The sequence below is a fragment of the Pan troglodytes genome, chromosome 2 (genome assembly GCF_028858775.2).
Source record: "Pan troglodytes isolate AG18354 chromosome 2, NHGRI_mPanTro3-v2.0_pri, whole genome shotgun sequence".
NCBI classification, from domain to species: domain Eukaryota; kingdom Metazoa; phylum Chordata; class Mammalia; order Primates; family Hominidae; genus Pan; species Pan troglodytes.
In genome coordinates, this window is record NC_086015.1 from 199,889,166 (window position 1) to 199,908,756 (window position 19,591).

A 19,591-nucleotide genomic window follows, 5' to 3' on the forward strand; every position below is an offset into this window, starting at 1 on the left:
ACTTCTGGTTTTGTTTGTATTATCTTGTAAACATGGCCAACATAGTGAATCCCCATCTCTACTAAAAATACAAAAAATTAGCCGGGAGTGGTGGCATGCGGCTGTAATCCCAGCTACTCGGGAGGCCGAGGCAGGAGAATCACTTGAACCCGGGAGGCAGAGGTTGCAGTGAGCTGAGATCGTACCACTGCACCCCAGCCTGGGCGACAGAGTGAGACTCCGTCGCAAAAAAAAAAAAAAAAAAGGAAAGAAAAAGAAAGAAATATACCTTTTAAGGAGTTCCTTTAGTGTGTCTCTGTTGGTAGCTTGTTTATGTTTGATGATATATTTATTTCATCCTCACTCATCTGATGGATAATTTAGGTAGCTGTACACTTTTTTTTTTTTTTTTTTTTTTTGAGACAGAGTCTCGCTCTGTCGTCCAGGCTGGAGTGCAGTGGTGTGATCCCTGCTCACTGCAACCTCCGCTTCCTGGGTTCAAGTGATTCTCTTGCCTCAGCCTACCAAGTAGCTGGGACTACAGGCGCACACCACCACACCCTGTTATTTTTTATATTTTTAGCAGAGACAGGGTTTTGCCATTGTTGGCCAGGCTGGTCTCGAACTCCTGATCTCAGGTGATCCGCCCACCTCAGCCTCCTAAAGTGCTGGGATTACAGGTGTGAGCCACTGTGCCCAGCCGGTAGCTGTACACTTCTAAGCTTGGTTATTTTCTCTTGGTACTTTGAAAATATACCATTATTGACTGGCACCCGTTTTGCTATTGTGAAATCTGCTATGAATGTAATAGTTGTTTGTACAGAATGTCTTTTCTCTCTGGTTGCTTTATCTCTGGTATTCTGCGGTTTCATTTTCATGTGTTTGAAATTTCTTTACTTATCCTGCTTGGTATTCAGTTTGCTTCCTGAATCTGAAGATTTCTGTCTTTAATCAATTCTGGAAATTTTTCAGCCATTATGTCATCATTATCTGCCTCTTTTGGTTTTTCTCTGTTCTCTCCTGGAATTCTCATTAGGAGTATGGTAGACCTTAACAATCTATCCCCATGCCTCTTAAGCTTGCTTTCATTTTTCCTGTCTCTAGGCTGTTCTCAGTAATTTCTTTTGGTCTGTCTTCCAGTTTACTAATTTTCTCTTCAATTGTGTGTAATCTGCTATTTAACCAAACATTGGCTTTGGTTTCAATTATTCTTTGTTTCTAGAAATTCTACTTAATTCTTTTGTTGTTGTTGTTTTTGTTTTGAGACGGAGTTTTGCTCTTGTTGCCCAGGCTGGAGTGCAATGGCATGTTCTTGGCTTACTGCAACCTCCACCTCCCAGGTTCAAGTGATTCTCCTGCCTCAGCCTCCTGAGTAGGTGGGACTACAGGTGCCCACCACCACGCCTGGCTAATTTTTGCATTTTTAGTAGAGACGGGGGTTTCACCATGTTGGCCAGGCTGGTCTCAAACTCCTGACCTCAGGTGATCTGCCCACCTCGGCCTCCCAAACTACTGGGATTACAGGTGTGAGCCACCGCGCCTGGCCTACTTATTTCATTTTCAAAGCTGTTTGGTCATTAAAAAAAAAAAAAGCATCTTGTTTCTTGCTCGTGTTTTCTAGCTCCTGTCTTAGTTTCTTTAATCATTTAAATAGGCGTACTGTATATTCTGTAGCCATCAATTCCAGCAGCTAAAGTCTGTGTGGGTTTCATTATGTTCTTTGTAGTTTCTATTGACTCACTCATCGCTGCTTATTTCCTCAGGTGTATTGTATTTCGGGTGCTCATGTTTGGCTTTGGAAATCCTGTTTATCTGTGAAATCCTTTGAGACCCAGGTTGAGGGTACACCTGTGCAGTCAGGATTTGTATTTGTTTCTTCCAGGCCCCCAGAACTCCAGCCTGGGACCACTTTCTTGACAAATTTGAACTTTAAAACCTTAGTGAGGGAAAATTCTAAAGGGTTATTAATTCTAAAGGGAAAATTTTCTTCTGCCCTGCAAGCCCACTGCAGGCCAAAGTAAACAAATGTCCTGTGTGTCTCCCTGGGCTAGCATAGGGTTTTTTTTCCCCCCAGTCTGTTCTTGGAGGGTATAGCGCCTTGAATTTCCAGTCCTATGCAGGATCACAGTCCTGACTTCTTGTACAGGCCCAAGTCCTTGTCTTTAGTTTCCTGTACACCTATTAAAACTCTAGAGATTTCTGAGATAAGTAGGTGCCCTCAACACAACCATGGCTTCACTGCCCTGCTTACCACTCTGGTGTCCTGCCCCTTCTTCAGGTTGAGTGTGAAATTTGGAAGACTGTCAGAAACATTCTGTTTTCATTCTTGCAAGTTATGCCTTTGAAACGATGTCTTATTTATCCAGTGTTTCTGTGTGTTTAATAATCAGAGCATTTTTCAGGTTATCTCTTACTGTGCCATGTTGCTCCTTGATTCCTTTCTCTCCTGTACCCACTGCATCAATTGAGTTTTTTGCTCTACATTGATAGAGAAGCACAATTCCTCTTTCTTTCCACTGCCTTCCTACTTTATTTCCCTTCTATTCTTGCATCTCTATACTCCATTATCCACATTGCAGTCTAGTGATCTTAAAGTGTAAGCCAGGTAACATCGCTTTCCTGCTTTAAAAAGCCTTTTAATGGTTTTTTGTAATACAGACTTTTTACCATGGCATTCAGGATCTTTCATGACCTGAATCTTGTCTGCTGTAGTGTTTTCTTAATAGTACCGCCTTCTTGTTCTAGGCCCCAGCTACACAGGCCTTCTTAACTGACCGTAGCAAGCCCGTTTCTTTCTTCTCCTGCCTGTATTGCTTTTCTCTGGGTGCTTCTTATTGCTGTCTCTTTCTGTTCTTGCCTTAAGTGTCACCTCCTTAACGAGGCCTTCTCCGATCACCCTATCCAAAGTAACCTCACCAAATTTTTTCTTATACCAGGTGTGACTACTTTAATTACTGCGTCTTCATATAAGCTCCACAAAGGCTTGGTGAATCGTGTTCACCCTCGCATTTCTTTTGTGTTTTTTGTTTTGTTTTTGAGGCATGACGACTCTGTCACGCTGAAGTGCAGTGGCCCGATCTTGGCTCACTGCAACCTCCTCCTCCTGGGTTCAAGCGATTCTCCTGCCTCAGTCTCCCGAGTAGCTGGGACTACAGATGCGTGCCACCATGCCCAGCTAATTTTTGTATTTTTAGTAGAAACGGGGTTTCATCGTGTTGGCCAGGCTGGTCTCGAACTCCTGACCTCAGGTGATCCGCCTGCCTCAGCCTCCCAAAGTGCTGGGATTACAGGCATGAGCTACTGCACCTGACCCACCCTTGTATTTCTGATGCTTAACAGTGTCTAGTCCATATCAGACACTCAGATATTTGTAGAATAAGTGAAACATTGATGAACTCCTCCGTGGATAAAATAGGGAAGTCTTAATTTGCAAGGAGGTGATAATTTAGCAGCAAAATTTTAGTTAAGAATTTGTAAGCAAAAAAGCAAAATGGATAACGGATGAATTCCCAGAAACAAATGTCGCGGAGCAGATGTGTATAACAGCAATCGTCTGTCAGCGTCTTTCGTCGGCAGAAACCTGCTTGGAGACAATGCTGAATTAAATGAGGGACTGGCTGCTCCTCTCAATACAAAGACTACCAAAGGAATAAAAGCCACGTCTATCACCGAACTACTACTCCCAGCGGCCCCCGCGCGGGCCTGCCCATGGGAGGCGGCGCTCGTCTCCGCCCCGGGGAGCTCCGGCTTCGGGGCGGGAGGGGTTCTGGGTTCTGGGTTCTGGCCCCGCCCCGTCCCGCTCCCCGCCGTCTTCCTCCCCCAGGGTTGTGGCCACGCGCAGCGGCGGCGGTTGTTCCGCTTCCCCTCCGGCCCGGGCCGTCGCCATTGCCGAAGGCTCCCTCCCCTCCCCTCCCTGGCGTCCGCAGGGCTCCGCCGCCGCTGGGCCTAGCGGTAGCAGCGGCTGCTCCAGCGCGGCGTCTCTTCCCGCCCCGCTTCCCCTTCCCTCCCCTCCCCTCCCCGCACCGCGCGCTAGCCCGGGGCGGCTCCGCAGCCCGCCGGGAGCTCTGACCGAGGCGCCTCGCTGGGGCGGGGACCTTGCCTTGCCTGGGGTAAGTGCACACAGGCCGGCCGGCGCGGGACGCAGGCCGGGTCTCTTCCTCCTCCTTCCTTCTCCGCGGCCTGGCGGGCGGGAGCGGCCCGGGACGGCCGACCTGCCCCGCGCGGGGCCGGGGAGCCGCCACCTGCGTGCTGGGAGCCGCAGCTCCTGGGGCGGTGGCTCATTGTCTGCTCCCCAGGGCCGTTTTCTTCGCTGGCTTTAGCCAGAAATGGGAAGCTTGCTGGGCTGCCGAGGTCTGACTCTTCCTGGACCCAGCCCTGCCCTGAACCGCGCGGCACCACGGTCTCTGCCGACTCTCGGTCTTCCCTCCCCTCGCGTTTCACCCTCTTCCTTTGCTCCGTTTTCTTAATGCTGGACCAGACTCTCCGGTTTTGTTCCTTGATTTTTCCTCTCTCACTGATTCTCAGCCCCTGCTTGCTCGCTCTCTGTTCACCCGTTTCACTGCTCGGGAATATTGTCGCGAGTAGCTTGGCTGTTTTCTCAGCTCCAGCCTGTAACCTCTTTTCCACATTGGTAAAAACGTAGAGCGTCCCGGGCGCTTGAGGGCCACCGCGTACGAACGGAACTTTCGGAGCTTCTCCTCGCTCCTGTTTGAGCTTCAGCCTAGGGGTGAAATTTGCTTCTTTAGATAACTTAGGTGAAGTTAAGATTGGTTTTTCACCATGTTTGGCTTTCTTGGAAACACACGCACGCACAAACACAAAACGTTGCCACAGATTTCTCTGTGGACTCAACCTTTTAACTAATTCTTTAAAGATAAGTCATCCAAGAACAGAAGCGTGTCATCGTCAGTGGGTGTGAGGTTGTACCCATCCTTGTATCTTAATTTTAGTAGTACTCTCCCTGGGCAGTGTGAGCGTGCTTTGTTTTCCCTTGATAAATAACGAACTCCGGTTGATATCATTTTCTCACTTCTGCGTTACAGGTGATGTGTCCTTTCTTTGTTTTCTTTTTTAACCTTTATAAAAAGACAAAATGGTTAGGCCTAAAATTAAACTACGAAGAGCTGTGTTTTGGATCAAGGTTGTGCACGTCACGTTTTTTCCCCTGCTGTGTTCGACTCTTCCGCTCTTATAAGTAGGCAGGATATTGAAATGTACAAGAATTTGCTCTGGGGGGTTTTGTTTTTGTAGGGTTGTCCAATAGAATAACACTCAATAAAGTTACATTGGGATGAAGGCAGTGAATAGTAATTTTTAAAGCAGGTTAAAACTTGTCAACTTTGCCAGAAGGTCTGTGGCTTCTGTAAAACCCACTCATGCTCGTGTATATATGAAGAGTTTTTCATGTTCTGTTAGGAGTATGGATTTCAGGCAACTTTTTCACTCTGTCATCCTCGGCCATTAAATCTTTCGAGCTACTTATTAGCCAAGCACACTGATTGACACTTATTACGGAAAGTGAACCTGTAATAGATGTAGGTCTTAAACCAACTTTCCGATTTGGTAACAGAGGTTGACCTAAATTCAGTGTATTTTGTGTTTTCACTAAATAGCCCGTTGTTACCTTTCCCTCCAGCAAGGCTCTGAAAAAAGTGGCTCCAATACTCAGCTTCAATACTGTCATCATTTCTTAAATAGTAGTATCAGTTGTCCTTAACTTAATGGATGTTTTATTGGCCTGAGGGATTAAGGTGTAGAAAGGTTGGAGTTTTGTTGGAGTTTGAAACTTGGTCTGTAGATGTTGGCTTCTCTGCCAGTTTCTTCTAATCAGCAGATATTTTTATGAAGGGAGAGTTCCTGGGTATTTCACTTCCCTTAGGGCCTTGGTTTATGGTTTACTCTCATTCAGAGAGATACTATTCTGGACTCCGTGCTATTTAATACTAACCTTGCAAACCCAAATTCAAAATTAAGTTTATAGTTCGAGTATACAGGTGATAGGGCTCTCTGATCTTTATGATAGACAGGTTCCCAAGTAGATGCGGTTAACAATTAATATTTCTTTTTTTTTTTTTTTTTTTGAGACGGAGTTTCAGTTGCCCAGGCTGGAGTGCAATGGTGCGATCACCGCAACCTCCGCCTCCTGGGTTCAAGCGATTCTCCTGTCTCAGCCTGCCGAGTAGCTGGGATTACAGGCACGCGACCACGCGCGGCTAATTTTGTATTTTTAGTAGAGATGAGGTTTCACCGTGTTGGTTAGGCTGGTCTCGAACTCCCGACCTCAGGTGATCTGCCCGCCGCAGCCTCCCAAAATGCTGGGATAGGCGTGAGCCACGGCACACCACCAACAGTTTCTATTTCAATTATACTTTTTAAGAGAGAGTAGAACTTGCTCAGGTAGCTAAAGATAAACTTTCAATTATACTTTTCTAATATTTAAGAACTTCTTCAAGTAGCCAAGGATAAAATGAGTAGGAATTGTTAGATTCTTCCTATCTTTTATCCATCAAAATTGATTATTATTATAATAATATTTGAGTATATTTCTTTTGGCTTTCTGACTTTTACACTTTTGGTTAAAATTTGAAACTGGGTCTTCTTCGCCGGGCACGGTGGCTCACGCTTGTAATCCCAGCACTTTGGGAGGCCGAGGCGGGCGGATCACGAGGTCAGGAGATCAAGACCATCCTGGCTAACACGGTGAAACCCCGTCTCTACTAAAAATACAACAAAAAATTAGCCGGGCATGGTGGCGGGCACCTGTAGTCCCAGCTACTCGGGAGGCTGAGGCCGGAGAATGGCGTGATGAACCCGGGAGGCGGAGCTTGCAGTGAGTCGAGATCGCGCCACTGCACTCCCGCCTGGGCTACAGAGCGAGACTCCGTCTCATTAAAAAAGAAAAAGAAAAAGAAACTGGGTCAACTTCAAGACTTTAAGTCGTAAAGGTTTCGATCAGTTTGGTATAAGAGTTGAGTTTCCAGACTAATCAGAGGGAGGGTGTTAATTGCAAATTGTGTGTCCAAGCTCTTCCTAGTATCCTTTTTGTGCCTTAACAGAGCAGAATAGGAAAGGGAAAAAAACCCTCATTGCCCCCCAAAAATAAAATACTGGTTGTTTTCTTCTGTGATCAGAGTTGAGTTTCATCACTTCTTCCCTTCTAGGGTCACCTGCCTGGTTAAGGGTAGTCAGTCTGAACATTCATTCAGGATTTCAGTGTTCCAGCCTACTATCTCTGAGTTTCTTTAGTACTTACTCCATGTATCCCATGTGGTTAGGAGCTAGAGTCCTGGCGTTTGAATTCTTGCTGTTCTACTTTACCCTGGGCAAGATATACATTCTTTTCAAGACTTGCTTTTCTCACCTGTAAGATGGGGATAATAATAATAATACCAATTTCACAGGGATATTTAGATCAAATGAGGGAATGCAGGTAAAGGATTCTGTAATTATAGTTCTTAATAAACGTTAGTTAATAGTCTGTTCTTACATGCTGTAGAGTCGATACTCCTAAACTTAGAATTAAAACTGCCTTCTAGGCCGGGTGCGGTGGCTCACACCTGTAATCACAACACGTTAGGAGGCTGAGGTGGGCTGATCACTTGAGGTCAGGAGTTCAAGACCAGCCTGGCCAACGTGGTGAAACCTATATTCTCTACTATTCTTGAGTAGAGAATTTAGTATTCTCTCCTAAAAATAAAAATATTAGCTGGGCGTGGTGGCGGGCGCCTGTAATCCCAGCTACTTGGGAGGCTGAGGCAGGAGAACTGCTTGAACCCAGGAGGCGGAGGCTGCAGGGAGCTGAGATTGCGCCACTGCACTTCAGCCTGGGTGACAGAGTGAGACTCCGTCTCAAAAACAAACAAACAAACAAAAAACTGCCTTCTAAAAGAACGAAGTTTCTGAGACCGTAACTAAAAATAAAAATTACTTTTGGGTGAATAAAATGTAATTTTTCAGGAGAAAAAATATAAAATAGTTTCACCACTGAAATAAAACATAGGATTTTTGAACACAAATTTCTCAGATTTAAAAATATGCATATTTCCTGTATAAAAGTTGAAAAGTGGGCAGTGGCTGGTGGTGCCTGTAGTCCTAGCTACTTGGGAGGCTGAGGATCCTTTGAGTCCAGGAATTTGAGGTCAGCCAGGACAATACAGGGGGACCCCATCTCTTAAATCAGACAAAAATAAAAGTAGAAAAAAATATTAAATAAGAAATTTGGGAAGTGGTAAAAACTTTTAAGACAAAATTACCTTAGTCTCAGCTGGCAGAGAGAACCATTGTAACAAACTGGAACAGTGGTTTTGTTCCTTATTTTAAATTTAAATTCTAAAAGCAGTACATGTTTATTATAAAAGGTTCAAACAAGTCAATTAAATATTTAAAGGGTGAAAATTCTTTGGGAGACTGAGGCAGGAGGATCACCTGAGCTCAAGAGTTGGAGGTATAGTGAGCTATGATTGCACCATTGCATTCCAGCCTGAGTGACAGAGCAAGACCCTGTCTTATAAAATTCTTAAAAAGTGAAAATTACTTTCTCTTTTTAGTCCCATTCCTTAGAAGTACCTACCTGCTGTTAATAGTTTTACTTACTGAGTTAGAAATAAGTACCTTTTGTGTGTCGGATACTTTTTATGTTGATTTTAAAATAAAAAATCTGATCATTAAGTATTGTTTTCCATATCATGACATATAGTGGCACCTCTACTTTTTAAGTCATTAGATATTACGCTATATGGTAGTACTTTATTTGTGATCATTTATGTTATTTCTAACTTTGAGCAACTAAAACTAGAGCCTTAATGAACTTATACGTATGTCTTTGTGCACATGCATATGTAGATAAGTATTTCCATTAAAACGACTTGTAAGTGTGCATTTAAATTTCTTTTTTCTTTTTTTTTTTGAATTGCATTCCAAAAAGACTTGTAATCTATATTTCCTTATTGAGTTGTAGAAGCTCTTCACATGCAATAGATATTAATCTATTGCCTTCTGTTTAAGGTCTTCCTCATTCCACCTTTACAAAAAACATTCTTATGTGTTTTCTTGTGGTATTTTAAATAATTATTGTGTTTTAATCTTTTTTTTTTTTTTTTTTTTGAGACAGAGTCTCACTCTGTCACTCAGGCTGGAGTGCAGTGTTGGATCTCAGCTCACTGCAACTTCCGCCTCCTGGGTTCAAGCGATTCCCCTGCCTCAGCCTCCCGAGTAGTTGGGATTACAGGCACCATACCATCATACCCAACTGATTTTTTTTTTTTTTTTTTTTTTTGTAGAGACGGGGTTTTGCTATGTTGGCCAGGCTGGTCTCAAACTCCTGACCTCAGGTGATCTGCCTGCCTTGGCTTCCCGAAGTGTTGGGATTACAGGCGTGAGCCACCGTGCCCAGCCCATTGTGTTTCAATCTTAATCTTTCTGGAATTTTTTCATGCCTGGTGGGGATAAAAGAGTTTTAAAATAGTTTTGCTACAGAAATAAAATACAGGTATAAAAATATTTGGCCGAGTGCAGTGGCTTACGCCTGTAATCCCAGCACTTTGGGAGGCCTAGGTGGGTGGATCACCTGATGTCAGCAGTTGGAAACAGCCTAACCAACGTGGTGAAACCTTGTGTCTACTGAAAACACAAAAAATTAGCTGGGTGTGGTGGTGCACACCTGTAGTCCCAGCTACTCCGGAGGCTGAGGCAGGAGAATTGTCTGAGCCCGGGAGGCGGAGGTTGCAATGACCTGAGATAAGCCACTGCACTCCAGCCTGGGCAACAGAACGAGACTCCATCTCTAAGTGAAAAAAAAAAAAAGAAGAAGAAGAAGTAACTAGATTTTTCTGTTCATTGGTATTTTTATTATCTTACTGGACTTCAGTAAACGTCTGTTTATTTTGTTTTCCAGGTTCATTGTTTTATCTGAGAATAATAGTAACTTCAGTCACTTTTCTATGGTTACAATATTTAACCTTTTTTTTTTTTTTTCTTTTTCTTTCTTTTTTAAAGACGGGGTTTCACCGTATTAGCCAGGATGGTCTCGATCTCCTGACCTCGTGATCTGCCTGCCTCAGCCTCCCAAAGTGTTGGAATTACAGGCATGAGCCACCGTGCCCAGCCCTTAACCCTGTTTTAGGTCTTTATTACATTGGCCTGAAGTTCCAAGACTTGGTTAAACAAGAGAGGTGTCATTGTCTTGAAATGACTCTGGTATTAATATTTTTACAGTTAGGGATGATGGCAGCTGTTGGATTTAGAGAAAGATTATTATTTTATTCTGTTTCTGCTTTACAAAAAATAGGAATGGCTTCTGAATTTTATCAGATGCTATTGTAACATTTAGATGATGATATGGTTTTCTTCTTTTAACTATTGCTGAGGATATGTAATAGTAAATTTGCTATTAATCAAAGGTATCACAAGGTATATATCGTGAATAACCAAAATCCCACTCACATTAGTCCTGCGTACGGGATTTATTGAAAGGTTAGAGGAGAATCTCATATAAATTTAGATTGATAAGAATAGGCCGGGCACAGTGGCTCATGCCTGTAATCCCAGCACTTTGGGAGGCCGAGGCAGGTGGATCAGCTGAGGTTTGGAGTTTGAGACCAGCCTGACCAACATGGAGAAACCTGTGTCTACTAAAAATAGAAAATTAGCCAGGCGTGGTGGCAGGTGCCTGTAGTCCCAGCTACTCAGGAGGCTGAGGCAGGAGAATCACTTGAACCTGGGAGGCGGAGGTTGCAGTGAGCCGAGATCGTGCCATTGCACTCCAGCCTGGGCAACAAAAGTGAAACTCTGTCTCATTAAAAAAAAAAAAAAAAAAGAATAGGCCTTTATGATAACTTCTGTAGTTAACTTCTATAACCTATTCAGGAATCCTTATTCATGAGTCACTTTTGATAATTCGTATTTCCTAGATCATTTCTTTTAGATTTTCAAATCTGTTACTATATAGGTGTGTATAATCTTTTGTCATTAAGATCTGTGGTATTCATTTCCTTTTTTTTATTAGTGATTTCACTATTTTTCTGAATTTGCCAAATGTTTGTCTACTTAGTGGTTTTTTTTACTAACCAGCTTTGAGATTTACTTATTGTATTGGTTTTTTTTTGTTTGTTTTCTGAATCCCTGATTTCTACTTTTCTCTTTATTTTGCTCTCCTGCTTTTTTTGTTGTTGTTAACAATGTTAACATTAAGTTAATGTTAATATTATTAATTCTTAATGAATTCTTCCTTTAATGTGTTTTCGGTGAGCGGTAATCGCTCCTCGGATAGACCTCATTGGCTACGATACCGCCACTGTGCAAAGCTAGTTCCTTTTAATGTCTTTTAATAATAAAAACATTTAATGTTCTTAATTTGCTTTTGAATGCAGCGTTGGCTGCACATTCTAATTTACATGAATGATGTTCTGCTCAGTATTTTCCAAATAGTTGGTGGTTCTAGTTTTGATTTCCCCTTTGACTCAGGAGGTATTTAGGATAATTCTATTCACTCATATTTTCTTTCATTGTTGTCAGCTTCTATAATCTTTTAAAATATCTTTTAAACTTATTGAGGGTTTCTTGTGACTTAAAACATAATCCATTTTGGAAAATGTTCTATGAAAACTTAAAAAGAACATTTTCTGTTGGTAATATACAGAGTTTTATACGTAACCTGTTGATTAAATTTAATGACTAAGATTATTTGTATGAATTACCAGTTTTTATAAATAGTTCTTACTAAATATAGGACTTAGTCTTTATTAGTCCTAGTAAGAACTATAGTCGTTATTAATAATTCTTCTTAATGTAAAAATCTTCCTAATCTGCCAAAGACAAAGAGGTAGCATTGTTTCTGAGAAGCTTGTTCTCACGTTGGGACCTTTAGATTTTTATTTCTTCTGCCTGAATGTCACTGAGGCCATATTTGAAAGAGATCTTTCATGATCACCTCTGCCTACCCCCACTCCGCATCTAACTTCCTGCCCCTCAGTGTGTTTATTTTCCTTTATAGCACTTCCATCTGAAGTTTCTTTTTCATTTATTTGGTTTTCTTTAATATACTATTCTGTTTTACAGAGCTTTGAACAAATAGGTATGAAATAAGTATGTGTTGGTTGAGTGTCACTCTCTTATTTCTAATGATTTTTAAAATTTTTTATTCATTTTAATTAATAGACTTTGCAGCATTTTAGGTTCACAGCAAAACTGAGCCTAAGGTATAGAGTTCCCATATACCCCATGCTCCTCACGCCCCTCTTCTCCAAGCCTCCTCCTCATCAGCATCCTGCATCACTGTGGTATATTTGGCACAGTCAGTGAACCAGCGTTCACACATCATTACTGCCCAAAGCCCACAGTTTACGTTAGGGTTTGCTCCTGTGGTATTGTACATTCAGTGGGTTTTGACAAATGTATAACAACATGTCTCCACCAGTATCATACAGACTGGTTTCCGCACCTTAAAACTCTCTGCTCCACCTGTTCCTCCCACTTTTACTGCAACCCCTGGCAACCGCTGATCCTTTTACTACCTCCATCGCAATGCCTTTTCCAGAATGTCCCGTAGTTGGAATTATATAGCGTGTAGCCTTTTCAACTTGGCTTCTTTCACTTAGCAGTATGCATCTGAGGTTCTTCTGTGTCTTTTCATGGCTTGATAGCTCATTTCATTTTAGCACTGAATAATATTCCATTGTCTGGATGTACATTCACCTATTGAAGGACCAGGTTTGGTGATTATGAATAAAGCTGCTGTAAACATTGATGTGTGGAGTTTTTTATTGTGGTGTAAAATACATGTAACAGAATTTACCATCTTAACCATTTTGAAGTATACAGTTCAGTGGTACTAAATACATTTATAGTGTGCAATTATCACCACCATCCATCTCTGAAACTTTCCATCCTGCAAAACTGAAATTCTATACCCATTGAACCATAACTCCTCATTCTCCTTTCTGTCTGCCTGATTTTGGCTACTCTTACGTACCTTATGTAAGTGGAATCATATTTTGTGTTTTTGTGACTTATTTCACTTATCCTCAAGCTTCATCTGTGTTGTAGCATGTCAGAAGTTCTTTTCTTTTTTTTTTTTGGGTGAATAGTATTCCCATGTGTGTATTTACCTTATCCTGCTTGTCCATTTATTCATCAGTAGACACTTGGGCTGCTTCCGTAATTGAGGTACTGAGAATAATGCTACTACGAACATGGGTGTACAGATACCTTTTTGAGACCTTGTTTTCAGTTATTTCGGGTACATACCCAGAATGGAATTGCTGGGTCATATGATAATTCTGTGTTTCATTTTTTGAGGAACTACCGTATTGCTTTCCACAGCGCCTGTATCACTTCACGTTTCCACCAGCAGCGCACAGCAGTTCCAGTTTCTCTACATCCTTTTTAACACAACCGTTGTTGTTTTTAATAGTAGCCATCCTAATGGGTATTAGGTGGTATCATGTTAGTTTTGATTTGCATTTCTCTATGTTAGTTATGTTGAGCATTTTTTGATGTACTTATTGACCATTTGTATATCTTCTTTGAAAAAATGTCTATTCAAGTGCTCATGTGTAGGTTTTCAGGTGGACATAAGTTTTCAGCTGATTTGGGTGAATACCAAGGAGCATGATTGCTGGAGTGTATGGTAAGAATGTATTTCATTTTGTAAGAAACTGTTCAACTTTCTTCCAAAGTGGCTGTACCATTTTGCATTCCCACCAGCAATGGATGTGAGGGTTCCTGTTGCTTCACATCTTTTCCAGCATGTCGTCATTGTTTTGGATTTTACCCATTCCAATAGGTAGTAGTGTCTCATTGTTTTCTGTTTTTTTTGTTTGTTTGTTTGTTTTGTTTTTTGAGATAGAGTCTTGCTCTGTTGCCTGGGCTGGAATGTAGTGGCACGATGAGAACTCACTGCAGCCTCGAGCTCCTAGGCTCAAGCGATCTTCTCACCTCAGCCTCCAGAGTAGCCAGGACTACAGGTACACTACCTTACCTGGCTTTTTTTTTTTTTTTTTTTTTTTTGGAAACGGAGTTTCGCTCTTGTCGCCCAGGCTGTGGTGCAATGGCATGATCTGGGCTCACTGCAACCTCCGCCTCCTGGGTTCAAGTGATTCTCATGACTTAGCCTCCCAAATAGCTGGGATTATAGGCGCCCGCCACCACGCCTGGCTAATTTTTTGTATTTTTTTTTTGTAGAGATGGGAGTTCACCATATTGGCCAGGCTGGTCTCGAACTCCTGACCTCAGGTGATCCATCCACCTCTGCCTCCCAAAATGCTGGGATTACAGGCGTGAGCCACCGTGCCTGGCCTATACCTGGCTAATTTTTAAAATCTTTTTGTAGCGACGGTTCATTCTGTTGCCCAGGCTGGTAGATACTTCTTTTGCAGATATTTTTTTGTTAATTCTGTGGTTTAAGTTCTCATTCTCCCAACTCTGATGATTTCTGTCATGTTTTGATTCAGTATTATTTGGTACGTGTGTAAATTCTACACTGCTCAAGATCTTCATTATGAATTATACCTCATCCATGAAAATGATTGTCCTGGACGATCATGATTTAACATTTTTGCATCTTATATTTTGCTTGTCTTAAATTCCTGTTGTACTTTCTTTTTTGTTCAATAAATTATTCAACATTATCATTCCTTGCTGTTTTTTGTTGTGTCTTTTTAAAATTGCGTGGAGTTTATTTTTGCTTTATTCCAAAGTGAATGCTTAAAACATATTAATGCTTAAAGCATTAAAAATGAATGCTTAAAAACCTAAAATAAAGTTTTTTTTTTTTTTTTTTTTTAAAAACCAAAACATGTTTATTATAATAAATGCTTTCTGGTGTGTTTCTGTTATTTTATTTAATGCTTTCTGGTTTTTAATGATTAATTGTTGCTTTTTTTTTAATTGTTGTAAGATACATATAACATAAAATTACCATCTTAAACGTTCTTAAGTGTACAGTTCTTTGGCATTAAGTACTCACGTTGTGGTACAACTTTCCCTACCATCTGTCTTCAGAATTTTTTTCATCTTCCCCAACTGAAACTCGGTACTCATTAAACACTTAACTCCTCATTGCCTACCTCCAGCCCCCAGTAGCCTATCTCTAATCTGTTTTCTGTCTCAATGAACTTGCCTCTTCTGGATATTTCTTATAACTGGAATCGTGCAATGTTTGTCCTTTTGTGTCTTGCTCATCATTTCATGTAGCGCAGTATTTTCAGGGTTCATCCATTTTGTAGCATATAGTATAGGTTGAGCATCGCTAATCTGAAAATCCAAAATCCGAAATGCTCCAAATTCCAACACTTTCTGAGTGCTGACATGACATCACAAGTGGAAAATTCCATATGTAAGTACTTAATGCAAACCATGTTTCATGCACAGAATTATTTAAAATATTGGCCAAGCATAGTGGCTCACTCCTGTAATCCTAGCACTTTGGGAGGGCAAGGTGGGTAGATTGCTTGAGGCCAGGAATTCAAGACCAGCCTGGCCAACATGCTAAAACCCCGTCTCTACTGAAAATAGAAAAATTAGCCAGTGTGGTGGTGCGCACCTCTAATCCCAGCTACTTGGGAGGCTGAGGCATGAGAATCGCTTGAGCCCAGAGGGCGGAGGTTGCAGTGAGCCCAGATCACACCACTGCAGTCCAGCCTGGGTGACAGAGCAAGACTGTCCCCCCAAAAAACACACAAATTTATATATATATATATATGTATATATATAAAATTACCTTTAGGCTATATATAAAAGGGATTTATGAAACACAAATGAATTTCTTTATTTTTTTTTTTTTTTTTTTTTTTGAGACCATTTCACTCTTGTTGCCCAGGTTGGAGTGCAATGGCGCAGTCTCAGCTCACTGCAACCTCCTCCTCCCAGGTTCAAGTGATTCTCCTGCCTCAGCCTCCTGAGTAGCTGGGATTACAGGCACATGCCACCACTCAGCTAATTTTTGTATTTTGAGTAGAGATAGGATTTCACCATGTTGGCCAGGCTGGTCTCGAACTCTTGACCTCAGGTGATCTGCCTGCCTCGGCCTCCCAAAGTGCTGGGATTACAGGCGTGAGCCACCACAACCAGCCACAAGTGAATTTCATATTTAGATTTGGGTCTCATCCCCAACATATCTCATTATGTGTATGCAAATATTCCAGTATTAGAACTCTGAGACAGTTCTAGCCCCAAGCATTTTGCATTTTGGATAAGGGATACTCAACCTGTAGTACTTAATTCCTTTTTAAGGGTGAGTAATACTCCATTCTGTGTATTATACCACTTTTGTTTGTTCACCTATCAATGTTTTCTTTTTTTGCTTTGTAAATTGTATTTGGTTTGCTTTTATCTCAGATATTTGGAATGTATACATCCTGTTTTTAAAGTATATTAGCTTAAGTGAATTCAAGTCTAAATCTAAATTGAAAAAAAATTTTCTGATCTGTAAGCCTGAAAAAGAAAATTGTTTTGACTCTTCCTATATCTGAAGATTGTAAGATTTTTTTCTCTTAACCCTTTCTCACTTTATCTTCCTTTCACCTCCGTGGTGAGCTTGGGACACAGAATATTGTTAATGTATTTTTTGTATATTTCATGTTTCTAATTCCATCTTCTTTTGGTAATTTTGTTTTATTTATTTGTTTGTTTGAGACAGAGTTTCACTCTGTTGCCCAGGCTGGGGTGCAATGGCGCAATCTCAGCTCACTGCAAACACCTCTTCCCTGGTTCAAGCAATTTTCCTGACCTCAGCCTCCCGAATAGCTGGGATTACAGGCGTGTACCACCACGCCCGGCTAATTTTTATATTTTTAGTAGAGACAGGGTTTTGTCATGTTGGTCTCAAACTCCTGGCCTCAAGTGATCCGTCTGCCTTGGCCTCCCAAAGGGCTGGTAGTAAAAGCATGAGCCACCACGTCTGGCCTATTTATTTTTGAGACAAGGTCTCGCTCTTGTCCCAAGCTCACCATGGAGGTGAAAAGAGGGTAACGTGAGAATGGGTTAAGAGAAAAAAAAATTTTTTTTTTGAGACAGAGTCTTCCTGTGTCACCCAGGCTGGAGTGCAGTGGTGCGATGGCTCACTGCAACTTCCGCCTCCCGAGTTCAGGCCTGAGTAGCTGGGATTACAGGCACCCACCACCACGCCTGGCTAATTTTTGCATTTTTAGTAGAGACGAGGTTTCATCATGTGGGCCAGGATGGTCTCGATCTCATGACCTCGTGATCCGCCCGCCTCGGCCTCCCAAAGTGCTGGGATTGCAGGTGTGAGCCACCGCGCCGGGCCTGAGAAAAAAATCTTATAATCTTCAGATATAAGAAGGTTGCCCAGTTTGGGGTGCAGTGGTGCAACCTCAGCTTGCTGCAGTCTTTCAGGCAGTCCTCCCATCTCAGCCGCCTGAGTAGCTGGGACTACAGGCGCATGCCACCACACCCGCCTAATTTCTGGGCTCACGTGATCCTATCTTCCTGCCCCAGCCTCCCTAAGTGCTGGGATTGCAGGTGAGAGCCATCACACCTGGCCTAATTATTTCTTTTATCTCGCTAATTACATTTAGTATTAACACAAGTTATTGAAACCTTGTTTATGTGAATTCATTGCTCATTGCTAGCTTTCTGTTTTACATTTAAATTCATTAGTCATGTATACCATCTAGTGTACATTTTCAGCTAGTATTTCACTAGGAGTACCTGGAAGCCACATTTAATGATTTAGATTGCTAACTTCCCTCTGAAATTCTGTTGATGTTGTTCTATCGCCTTGCATTAATCATTTTGTTTTTTTCCTGTGCCTGGATGGTGGTAGGAATTTTCCTTTTTCTTTTTTTAAAAATATTTTGACAGATTCTGTCTTGTACATGTTCACTAATGTTGCCTGAAACATTAGTTCCTTATGATCTTTGTACTCGGTGCTTTTTAAAAAATTTCCAATAATACTTTTGGTGATTACTTTTGTTTCAATTGTTCTGTTTCCTTCCTTGAAAACACATGTAATTATTAGGTTGGCTCACCATTTCTGTCCCCTATGTGAACTGCTCAAAAGTTTGCCCTTTTTTACCACTCGTTTGATTTTTCTTTTTCACTTCTAATGTTGGCTTTATTTCTGCTATTGCAATCTTAATTTCTTAGTATCCTTTTAAAATTTATCTCACTTTTCTTAAATTATCTTATCTCATCCTGGTCTCTTCTCTCCATATACTCCTGTTTTGTGTCATTTGCTAAATTGTGACTGGAAGTTCCTGAAGTAATTTACCTTGTAAGTTAGGTTCTGCTTTTGTGTGAAGGGTAATCTTCCTTGTGGTTTTCTTTTGCTATTAGGATCAGTGCTGGATTTCTTACTGCCTACTTACCATTGAACAGTAACTGTCAGGTCCTGTCTCATGTGCATTTGTCAGAGATGTGTGTGGGTTTTCCTTGCCTCTCCAGGGGACTGGAATTCTGATGAAACCGCTTCTCAGATGTATTTCTGAGGGATAAATACACAGCTCCCGGCCTGATTTCCAGTGATGAACAGCCGTTCCTCTTCATATGGTATTCTGGGCTAGGGTAGTAGGATCTTACCCTACCCTGTTTCTGTCTTTGTGAGTCTGAACTGATGTATGAGAGTGGCCCTCATTTCTAGCATGTGCTGCTGTTACAGGTTTTCTGATTCTGATCTTACACCCACAACATAACACTCTCCTTGTTACTTCACTAAACCTCCCAGGAAGCAGTGTGTCCATTCGGGTTTTCCTGCCCTTACATAGCCCCGCTGGAACCTTACCTGCACACGGGCGCAGACACACACTTCCTGGTTTGCTTTCTGGAATTTGCGCCTGGTAATCTCCCTGAATGTATGTTGAGAGATCACAGAAGATAAGGAACTGTGGCTGCCACAAAAACTGCCTCTGTGTAGCAAGGAGTGGCTGACCAATTCTTGATTCTGCCTTGATTCTTCAAAGCCGACTCTGAGTCTCCAAATAAAGGGATGGCTAGTGGAGAGAGACAAGGTATCTTCATATGTTCTTTTAGGCAGATGATTGAACTTTGTTTTATGAGGCAGAGCATGGCTGGGTCACGAGTCTTTTTGCAGTACGGTTGACCTTAAAGCTAATTGAAATCCTTCAGAGATCTCATATAAATTGTATTGGTGGAGATTTGGGACAGACTACATTGGAGATTTCTGATTTGATAGCATTATTTACTAGAGTAAACCTGTTCCAATTTTTTGAAACTTAGGTAATCACTTAAGTAGTAACATCAGTCTTGACCTTCATCTTTTAATAAAAGATTTTACCTCAGATTGATAGATTTTCACTTTGGTAGTAGGAGAATGGTATCTTGTTCCATTTTGCATCTGTTTGATAAATGTAGTGAGGCTGAAAATTTTTCATATGTCTATGGACCCTCCCTCCCCATTTTTCCATTTTGAATTGCTATTTGGGATTCATGGCCAAAATTAGGAAAAACTAGACTTCAGAGTGTTTACGCATTTCTTCTTCCGACTTTTTTTTTTTTTTTTTTGAGATGGAGTTTGGCTCTTGCTGCCCAGGCTGGAGTGCAATGGCACAATCTCAGCCCTCTGCAACCTCTACTTCCCGGGTTCAAGTGACTCTCCTGCCTCAGCCTCCTGAGTAGCTGGGATTATAGGTATGTGCCA

At 41.6% G+C, this 19,591-nt stretch overlaps 1 protein-coding gene across 2 annotated transcripts in view; it reads left to right on the forward strand.

Annotated features, from left to right (window-relative positions):
- Positions 1 to 3,673: 3,673 nt before the first annotated feature.
- PAK2 (p21 (RAC1) activated kinase 2) overlaps positions 3,674 to 19,591 on the forward strand; it is a 90,955-nt gene continuing 75,037 nt past the window's right edge. Inside the window, exon 1 of one of the 2 annotated variants that reach the window (XM_024355253.3) lies at positions 3,674 to 4,088. The gene's annotated coding sequence lies outside the window, so the exon portion shown is untranslated. Of the gene's footprint in view, positions 4,089 to 19,462; positions 19,582 to 19,591 lie in introns of those variants that run through there. The other variant, XM_063806488.1, reaches the window with a different exon arrangement.